The 11,266-nt window shown below is 39.0% G+C and overlaps 1 protein-coding gene across 3 annotated transcripts in view; it reads left to right on the top strand.

The window, feature by feature from the left end:
* The first annotated feature begins 3,897 nt into the window (after window positions 1–3,897).
* Window positions 3,898–11,266, top strand: part of LOC131693914 (protein CBFA2T2) — a 264,194-nt gene continuing 256,825 nt past the window's right edge. For all 3 annotated transcript variants that reach the window (XM_058982181.1, XM_058982179.1, XM_058982180.1), the window contains exon 1: window positions 3,898–4,420. The gene's annotated coding sequence lies outside the window, so the exon portion shown is untranslated. The remainder of the gene's footprint in view (window positions 4,421–11,266) is intronic.

Genomic DNA, 11,266 nt, shown 5'->3' with positions numbered 1-11,266 from the left:
CGCCGATGGTCTGAAATTTTTTCTTATAGTCAGATCAGTTCAAGACTGTTTGGAGGTACAGAGACACATAGATCTTTTCGAAGAATGGTGTGCAAGAAATTTGTTGATACTCAGTGTGTCAAAATGTACCGTGATCACTTTCACTCGGAAGAAGAATCCAATTGGTTGGCACTACAACGTGTCCGGTGTAAAGCTGTGCAGAACGACAGTAGTGAAGGACCTGGGAATACTGTTGGATACAAAAATGACCTTCAGAGACCATTACTCCAGTATCGTGACATTAGCTAACAGGAATCTCGGGTTTATTTTTAGAGTTGTCAACGAATTTCGTGATCCGTATTGCTTGAGAGCACTTTATTTTTCGCTCGTACGGTCTATTCTTGAAGCAACGGCTGTAGTTTGGAGTCCCTACACCGAAATCTGGAGCTGCAGAATAGAAGCAGTACAAAGAAAATTTACACGGTACTCGTTTCGATTTCAACCGTGGCAGAATCCAACAGAATTACCACCCTATGAAGATCGTTGTCGTTTGCTCAACATGGATACATTAGCCAAAAGAAGGAGCATTAGTCGAGCTGTATTTATTGGAACGGTTCTAACCGGTTCTATTGATTCAAGCTACATTCTGGCGCATATCAACATCAACGTGCCACCTAGAACGCTCAGATCGAGAGAGTTTCTGCGACTTGATTTGCAGCGTACTGAATACGGTCAAAACGAACCAATTAGGGTGATGTGTGATATTTTTAATAGTTACTATGTCCATTTTGACTTTTCAGAAACAATTGATGTTTCTGAAAACCGACTGAAACGATATATAAGTTGACCAAAGTTTATTTGTGATAGTGTATAGTCTTAAGTTCTTCATGTAGACCTAGTTGTCCGATGAATGTATATAAATAATAATAATTTGGGAATATTTTTGAAATAAGAACTAAAAAAACGCCTAAAATTATGTTCCAAGACTCAAGTAAGTATATGAAAGATCGTTAATAAAATCAATTTGAATGTGATTGAAGTATAATTTATTTACAATGATTGTTGTAACAAGAGATATTGAAGTAAGTAATTGTTTTTAATTCTCAAGTTCTTCGATTTATATCTCCGAAGCTAGATGTAAATTACTTACAGCGGCTTGAGCACCTATTACTTGAGCTTTGATATAGATTGATGTAGTTGAGATTTTCTCGGAAGCACCCGATTGGGGTGAAAAACCGATTTTCGGAATCTAGACTAAACTAAAACTTTGAATTCAGATTCCACCTCAATTTTGATGCTTCGAGTCAAAATTATCGTTTCGATATAAATAACAATTGCACCAAGCATAATGATTTATCATAAATGCAGTGTTTTTTTTTACCCTGATGCGAGCCGAAACTGATGTCTACTGATTTTTCGCGTTTTTATTTAAGCGCTATCATCGAGAGTATACTGTGTACGTTATCCGAAAATTTTTACCAGATTACCTCATTTAGGGTCTTTTCTAATTGCCCCATGCCACATAATGATAAGGCCCACTGTTTGGCAAGAGTGCGCGCATTAGAAGGTGACATCTAAGAGAGATCTATTTGCTTCAAAGGGTTTTACAGTATCTGTCGTCAGAAGACATTGGCAAATCTCGTGGAGCAATGGGGAACTTGGATGATAGCTACATTCTCTTATCTCTAAAGTATCGATGAAGCCTTGGATCAGTGGGATGGATGTGAGTAGTCTGTGCGCTTGTGACTAGGGTTATCACGACATCGAGAACGTTGTATGGGCATAAGCCGGGTATTGTGCGCCAGGTTATAGTTAAAGGATTCCCTCCCGTCCCGAAGATTACCACCCAACATTTCAGTTCGGGATATCTTGGCAAATCGTGATATTTTCTATATATCCCTCATCTACCTTTTATTAAAACGATAAATATTTTAATCTAGCCCTGTACTAGAATGTCATAATGTGACAGATTTAACCATCACAACCGGCACAACTTGAATTTAAAACGAACGCGACCTGATGGTCTGAGCACGTTTGGAGGACTCCCTGTGGGTCCAAACAGTACCACCCGTCGGCAACCTCAGGCTGAAATTAACATAGCTGATCTCCCATTTGCCGTTAATGTTGCAAGTTTAAATCTCCTCCTCTCCCTCCTTGTCATCACTGCACGTCTTTTCTCCCCTGCTCTTGATACACTTGCTGCTATCGGTATGTGAGTTAATATTTTTGTTACAAAAAGCATGTAGTTTTGTAGTATTTATATATCTTGGATAAAACCAGAACTACAAGTTTTGCTGACTCCCTCTCCCACTTTCTCTTGCGAAAAATCGATGTTTTCTCTTCTTGTAAATTGAACTGTTTTCCTAGTTTTAAGATAGCTGCAAAATTTTCCTCTTAAATCTGACATTAAACATTATTTCAAAATTGTGAATTCCTAGTTTTCAGAAAATTGGCACCGCAAAGCGAACGCAAATGTGCCTATCATATAAACGAACTGAGAAACAAAGTCATCGAGAGCAACTGAAACATTGCAATAGGTTGCCTCATTGGGTTCCTCGTGATGTAATTTAGGAGCAATCGGCCTTCGGATGTATTGTTCACTATTAAATTGTTCGACAAAAATTAAGTCTGAGTGAACTGCTTGTTGTTTTTTCGGAAATTGGATGCAAAATGATTAAAAATGGCGTTTCTGTTCTTTACAAGTCATTGAAATGACGCTCCCCAATAGTTCATACAAGTCCATAAAGAAGAAAAAAACACCTTGACGAACAGCTTATGAAATAAAGAACGGAGTATTTCACCACTTTTCATTCATTGAATATACAAATATCACTGCTTCTTCAATGCTTTCTACCCATATCCGAATCCCATATCAGAATCCGAAACTAACGCAGTGCCAGCACCGGAGCTAGATCCAAGAACCAGATACACAATTTGTGTTCTCGACCAAACCCCTAGTAAAGTGTGACATGCCGCAAGAAAGTCCTGGCACTATATTAGTGTCGGATTCTGATGAGACAAAATCCAAACAAAAATTTCATAACTAAACAGGTTATAGGTTTTGTGCTCTTCACGCGCAAAAGTAGAGAAAAAAAATCCCGTTAAGCAGAGATGTAGGAAGCAAGGAAGCAAGGAAACAAGGAAGCAAGGAAGCAAAGAAACAAGGAAGCAAGGAGGCAATGAAGAAAGGAAGCAAGGAAGAAAGGAAGCAAGGAAGCAAGGAAGCAAGGAAGCAAGGAAGCAAGGAAGCAAGGAAGCAAAGAAGCAAGGAAGCAAGAAAGCAAGAAGGCAAGAAACCAAGGAGGCAACAAAGCAAGGAAGAATGAACCGTGTACATTTTAATATAAGTTTTATTTCAAACGAAATCAGAAAAGTAAATATGTTTTGTTATTGATCTACAGTGACCGGACATCTTGAGGTATTGGAATCAGGAATTGCACCGTAATTCACAAATCGCATACACGCAGTTAGATCCGAAAATAAACATTAAAAGGCAGATCTGCGGTCAAACTGCATTCGCCTGGCACGCCATACGGCAACCATCTGTTTCACCATATGGCACCAAACCGTATAACAGTCCAGCGTGTCCAAGCATCTATCACGCGTTAGCAATCGACAAGATGCACACTACTTGTCAGTTCGTAAAAACCGCCCACATTGCATTACTGCTTGCACAAGTTTAACTTGACTACATATCCAAACGGGCATCGCATATCGATGCTTGGTTCCAACGTGAACGTGAAACCCTCGCGGCAACTCACCGCACCGTGCGGTACCGACCAGAGAAAGTGAGTGTAAGATGGTGAGAGTGAGACCACCAGTCGTCACCCAATCATCAACAGTCGACGGCGAGTTCCACTGAGCGGTGAGAGCCCAAACACAAAATGCTTCATGATAGTAGTTGATCCTGACATTCCATTCGCGTTCGTTGTCCGTACCGGTTCGGTTTGATGCAGCTGCTGGTGTCCTAGAGTGAGTGCAGTGCAGTGGAGTGAAGCATTCTTGCTGTGTTGTGGTTTGTTTCTATTGTGCTGCTAGGGGCAAGATCATCTCGGCTTTTTTATCGTGGGTATCAAGTGAAAGTGCTGTTTTTTTGAGCGATGATAAGTGATAGCAAGTGGTTGTAAAAGTGGTTCAGATAGATCCAAAGGCAAGTTCGCGGCCTAAGAAATCAACGTGCGATGTTCGGCACAGTGATAGAACTGTAAGTTTGCGAGTGCTGAATAAGTAAGGGCAACGCTTCTGCCAGTTGCTGTGGTATCTATGGAAACCATTTGAAAGTTGTAAAACAACCGCAAAGCTGACAGTTTCATTGAGTGTAATCTGGTGTGCGGATTAGCGTGCTGTGTCAACACCCAGGGGTCATAAAAAATTAACGATCATAAGAGCGAGGTGCTCCTTCCGTGTCTTCATCGTCAGCTGGATATAAATAAACATCAAGGTATGTGACTGATGTTCCACATATAGTTCGTACTGTTCTCAGAGGGCATACTTGGTTGGTTCGGTGCAGGATGGGACGCAGCATGTATGTATATCTCCAAATCGCCCGGTGAATTAAATGAAACACACATTAATAGCAGAGATCCCGAAAGCAATAGGCGTAATAAATCAAACCTGTGAAATTGCTTCTGGCATTATTCGAGCGTGGCCGCTTACCGCCCGAGTCCTAATAGTAGTAGCGCGGAATTTGTGCAGCTCGAGGAACTAGACATCGTATGGAACACTATCTAGAAGCACGATAATAATTTGCCATGAACACATCAATTCCCATGCTCTCCGATGATTGCTCCGAAACACGCAACCCAAAATAAACATCGAGCAGGAAAGTTCGTAGGATGTTTATTCTGGTTTCTACATCGATACATACGAGGATTGTGGATGGAGGCCATGCAAGACAACATACCGGTCGGTGATGTTTGCGCTGCACATGTTCTAGTTCACGGGGTTGTGATTTTCTAATCTTTTATTCAAGGAATTCTTCCTGAGGTGAAAGCCGAACAGGTCTCGAAGGAAGGGTTGTTTCGATAGCAGAATATCGAGTCGTTATCATCCTGTGCAAAGCACCCGAACTGGTATCCCGGCGTATTTTCCTCTTTCAGAATTGACGATCGAGTTGAAAAACCATTTATTTACACCTGTCACGCATCAGTCGAAATTTATGAGATCGTATGTTGACATGGCAGCAGCTTGTGCGGAGAGCACTGCTAATAATATGCTCTGTGTTCGCTGGGTTCCTTGTGCTAGCATAACATCGTGTGTTCTCTTCCCGGTTTTTCGCAGTTTTCCTCGCTCTCTTTCTCTCTATACCTTTCTCCCTGGATATGTTTTGGTTCGTCTGCCATGCAATTGCAGCGAAGGAAAGCAGCAAGGGAGACGGTAGTAGAAACCGAAGCAGTATATAAAGACAAATGTCTGCTACAGCTGTTTACCAACACTGCTGGCATATTAGGGGAAGCGTCACTGAAACAGTCTGTCTGTGCCGGTGACGGCGGCTGCTGCGTTCGATGGGTCAGTCGTATGGAAAGGGTTTGCAAGGGATACATTGAAATGATTTTCTTTTCTTTTTTTGTTTGAATGTTTCAGAAAGAAATTTGTATATGCCAGTGAAAACATAGGAAGCCTTGCATACAAGCGACAGTGACCTATAAGGTTCTTTACTGACACAGCTGACCTCGTTTTTTTGACAGTTCATTAACGAACTGTCAAAAATGAACACTCGAGTTCATTTGTGACGTCAACATAAAGTATTCAATAGTTGGTCTCTGTCCAGTATTTTTTCACCTTTACTGGATACGTTGCGTACTCCTAATTAAAACTGCTGAGATACATATTTTTATCAAAAGTTGTTGAGCAATTAACATGTATTAACTGCCTACAATCGCAAGTCAGACCCAAATTAATGGAGAATATCATAGAAAACTGGACGGAGATGCGATTATGGGCAGCTTAGAACACGCGGAAAATTACATCCCAAAATCGTGAATAAAGTGCTATGAATTCTGGAACAATCATGTTTTCAGGTTACGAAAACAGGACAAATATGCTACAAAACAAAGCATGTGTTTTATAGTTATGGTCAATTTCCCTTAAGTTACGCTCGCATAACGCTTTTATTAGTGGAGATAATTGTTTTTGTTTTGTGAACTTCAGTCACGGTTACCACCATGTCATTACCAAATTGATTTTCTGTACGTGAACTAGTTCACAGCTTTATGAACATTATTCATTTAACCAAAGGTTGTCTCATAATTCATCATAAGAGTTAGAGACATTAGTTAACAATATCAAAACATTTTGGATATTTTCTCGTGAACTATTTTGAGGAAACTCGGAATTTTATTCATGAATCCATTCAATCTTCGTAATTCTAATATATTCGTCACGATTCAATATCCGTGCTCGTGAAATAGTTCACAATATCAAAGTATTCATGTATTCGTGAACTGATTCATGATTCCTAGCGCGATAATCACGACTGACCAGTCGTGCTCGTGAATAGTTCACAAAACCATGAAATATTTATGTATTCGTAAACTGGCTCATGATTCCTAGTAAAATAGTCACGACTTACCTGCGTGCCCGAGAAATAATTCACAAAATCATGAAATATTATTCATGTATTCGTGATCTGGTTAATGATACTTAGTATATTGGCCTCGAATTATCATTCGTGTTCGTGAAATAGTTCACGAAATCATAAAACATTATCATGTATTCGCGAACTGGTTCATGATTCCTAGTACATGATTTAAGATCTATTTGTGCGCTAGTCATATTTAGAATATATTCCTAATCATTCTCAATTTCATGCAAAATGTTCATGTAAACTATTTGCACAAAATTTGGAGTATTGTTTGTGGAATTATTTGGAGTATTATTTGCGGAATTAGTTCACAGAACAGGAAATCGCGAATCAGTCACACTTTCATGATTTAGTTCATATTGTCACGTTACTCTGAATGAAAAAACCTATAGTAATCAAAAAATAACAGATCACGTTAAGGCGAAGAGAAATTACAATTACCATGATAAAACTGCTGATATCATGAACATGAGTCACATTACTGCACATGTAAAATTCGAAAGTGAGCTCTAGAATAAAATATCACGATAACGTGAACAGAAATTACAAAAATCAGGACTAAGATCCTGAAATCAGGAATATAAATTACACTAGTCTGACAGAAAAATCCGATAGTAAACTCATCGATATCGTGATGAGAAATCATAAAAATTGCGAATGAGCTCCTGAAATCATGAACATCGTTAGACTGTCGGCTGTGTATTCCCAAATCATAAGAACCATAACAAAAACTAAACATCTGCAGGAAACAATAACAGCAACCCAAACAAACATTTGAATGTACCGCCATTTATATATTCGGGTCGAACTAGTCTTTTGAAAACACAAATAGATTCATGAATACGAGGTTCATTGTTCATAATTTCAGGAACTTGGTCACGACTTTCGTAAATCGTTCAGTTCACGAGATTGAGATCTTTTGCTTATTAATTTATTAATGATTTTTTTCCGTTCTGTATCCATATCAAAACAGAGCCTTTTTATTTCGACCGATCTCGCGATCTTAGTGTACAGGACAATTGTAGGACTAGTGTTTCGTCCCTACTGATCACTATAAGTCCTATTGCGATAAAAAAAATTCACTTAGCCTTCCACATATGCAGATTGCTTGCCAAATAAAATATTTCAATGCGAATATCGACATTGAGATCAACTCTCATCCATTGTTAAATTCTTTTTGTATTCTAGAGCCGAGACTTCCTAATTTTTTTTTTCAAAGAACGATGTGAATAGTTCCGGTGTGATGCGCCTGTTATGGAATCACTTTCATCTTGGCTGCAACAACAATACAGTGATGATCCGTTTTTAACTGCCCCATGGTGTATTGTTGGCTGACAAAATCGGCACAAATTGTTTTTCTATCTTTTTAATTAACCGTAGCTGATTAAATATTCTTCTTTAGTGTCTAGACGTAGCAACATAACCAGCTCCGTAGTGTGCGGTTAGACGGTTTGGCCCCCGCCAAGGACGCCAACCCTAGAGGAGCGCTGAAATATAGAACTACCTTATAAAATAATTGGAATAAATCAAAATAAGTCAAAATTAGTGTACAACTTGCAGGTACACGCTAAATTATTTTTCGCAAGTCGACAAGTTCTTCGCAAATTTTTTTACCCAAAAAAGGTAAGAATGATCTAAAAGTTCTAAATTCTATAATCGATAAACAAAAATTGAAGAGACAATTCGTTGACAATTTAAGTCTGCTCGGGAGGAGTTCCGCAATAACACAAAGTGCGAGTAGTGCCGAGCCTAGGTCCACATAGTCCTGCGCTAAGTTGAATCTCTGGTTGAAGTGTTGAACCACTGGAAATTTTTTGGTGCCTGGATGCCCTAGAAACTCCTCGTTTGATCTCGAATAACTACGATCAGAGACGGTTTGCTTATGCTTTGTATCAACGCTTCCTCGAGCTGCCATATTTGGGGGCCCCTTAAGAGAGAAAGTTTAGCCTTTTCAAGGAATATCATCTGACTATAGTTTTTAGGTGCAGTAGCAAGAAGGTGCCATAATTGCACTCTTTTTGAGCTTTTCGTGGTGAATGATGTGGCTATCTTCGGGTTTCCTGCAAAAGAATGCAAAAGCATTTCATATGCTTGATTGTTAATCAGTATTCAAAAATGTAATTATAAACTTCTTGTTAGTAAACGGCACCTTAAGTGCACAGCAACGGCAAAAAAGGATTTGAATGGCAGTGCTGTGATATAGTCATATATTTTGCCAGAAGTAGATTTTGAATAGAATTTAAACCTAGTCGCTGATCACGCCGTCGATCTCTACTTTGTGAGCGGGGATGTAGATACGACAGTCCTTTATAAAATACTTGTCGTCAGTAATGTCATTTGCTTACTTTAGATCGGATATCACAATTATGAGTTTCTCGGGGCGTCTTTTCGCGTTATTCATCGCGGCTGAATATTTCTGGGTTTGTTCTTTCGAATAGGTCTTTTTCGGGCGAGTTCATTTATGCACGGTTTTAGAGCCCGGTGTAAGGTGAAAAGTTGAAGACAGCGATTACAAAATTGAAAGACGAGTCAGACGATAGTACAGATAAAAGGCGGTTACCTATATTTTCTCAATATATGGCTGGATGCTAGCGATACCAAATGGCAAAGCCGATGGAAGAAGTAAAAAGAATGTGTAAAAACTTAAAACAGCAGCAGAAATAATTTCGTGACGGCATTTGGACTGGTAATTCAACTCCAATATTATGCTCTATAAACCACACTCTCCCACCAGATCACAACTCCTAAAAATTGTCTCCAGCAGTGTACTGGTCTTGATACGCTATCTACCGAATATTTGTTCCGTTCGTTGCCTTCAAACACCTAACGTCAACTGATTTCACAGTCTTCCGAGAAAATTCTCCGTCCGTTTTCAATCACTGCAATGATGATATTACGGACAGATGTTTCGGTTAAACGGCCCATTCGGTTAAGGGGTTATATACAAAGTTGTGGCGAAAAAGTGAGCTAAGCTCGTGATTTTTAAAAATATTTTATGCAAATTTTATTTGAAAAAGCGAAAGACAGTTCGTTAGTAGTACTATCGAAGTTTGAAAAAACAGGTTGATTTAAAAAAAAATATTGAGGGTTGGTCGGGAATATTGAGGTTGGTCTATCCCCCGAAACTTATTTTTTTGGCAGAGGTTTGCGGTGAACGCTCTCCAAGCCGAACCGATCAACAAAAATCAAAAAAGTAAAAATATTATTGAAGAAATATGTACTGTGGTGTACTTGAGCGGATCGGTTTCCCAATAATTTTTTTTCCTGCAAAAAAAATCATGTTGACCAAAAAATTGAGTTTGTTTGGTGTTCAAAATTTTAAACTAAAATTCATTAAAAAAGAATCAAAAATTTCTGGATGATAAAAGAACCGTTCGTGTACTCTAGAGTATAAATACAAACTATTTTAAAAATTTTTTGTGAGGATCGGATGAATAGTTTTTGAGATATCACGTTCACTGCAACTGTACTTTTTAAAAAACTTAATTTTGTTTGAAATTTTGTGTTAACTTCATTCGCGGAAGAACCAGCGCGCTGCGAACGGCTGTAGTTTGAAATCTGGTGCTCCGATCTGAGTGAAATTTTGCACAGATATTTTCAAAAGTATGTACTTTCATAATATTCAATAATTTTTTTTTGATTTTTTGAGTTCCAACTTTGTATGCAAACCCTTAATCGGCCCGTTCGGTTAAACGGCCCATTCGTTTAATCGGCCCGTTCGGTTAAACGGCCCGTTCGGTTAAACAGCCCGTTCGGTTAAAAGGCTCGTTCGGTTAAACAGCCCGTTCGGTTAAACGGCCCTTTCGGTTAAACGGCCCGTTCGGTTAAACGACCCGTTCGGTTAAGCGGCCCGTTCGGTTAAACGGCCCATTCGGTTAAACGGCTCGTTCCGTCAATTGGAATTTTACCAAACAGCCCGTTCAGCCAAACGACCCGTCTACCAAAATAGCGTTCGGCTACACAGCATTTCACCAAATGGCTCTCGGCTAAATGACCGGACACTTCCAATACTCTATGTTGGTAAGTCGGCACTATCGTAGTTGAAAAATGGTCACTGTTTCCAATGTCGCAGATTACTATCCTATTACGAACAATCATATCTCAAAACTTTCTCTGTCGTACCATTTTTTTCAATATGGTGGACGGATTGACTAAAAGCTGTAACTGCAATAAATTATTTAAAATTTTCAACTTTGAGACATTATAGAGCAACTAAATAATTATATTTATTTCATTCAATTCATTTTCCAATTATAAATTATCCAACATTTCTCTTCTAACACAAAATCTTTGTCGTTGGCCTCGTAGCATATCAACAAGTTTCGAGCGTATCATATTTCGCCGTTGCTTGTTCAAGATGCTAGTTTTAACACATCCACAATTCGCCTGCCAAATCGGAACTTTTTTTTAGCAAGTAATTCTTTTTTTGTGCCAACTCCACAAGAGCATGTCTTGAACGACAAACTACAACTTTGCTCCGACACATTTTGGTAAAGGGAGTTGACGTTATTTTCGTTATGCATCACGAAACAAATCGATGTGGTAAGCAAGTGATCGAAGAAAAAAAAATCATGCGCAAATTTTGAGAAGAAATCTAGCTTCACAATCAGTTCTGGTAACTTTTGCAATTTGTACACATTCAGCGGAAAAAGTGTCATGGTTTTCTGGGTTAATTAAAACTGGCATTTAGAATGGTCGAGCGAA

The sequence above is a fragment of the Topomyia yanbarensis genome, chromosome 3, assembly GCF_030247195.1.
Source record: "Topomyia yanbarensis strain Yona2022 chromosome 3, ASM3024719v1, whole genome shotgun sequence".
NCBI lineage: Eukaryota > Metazoa > Arthropoda > Insecta > Diptera > Culicidae > Topomyia > Topomyia yanbarensis.
This window is presented reverse-complemented; position numbering and strand designations above follow the sequence as displayed.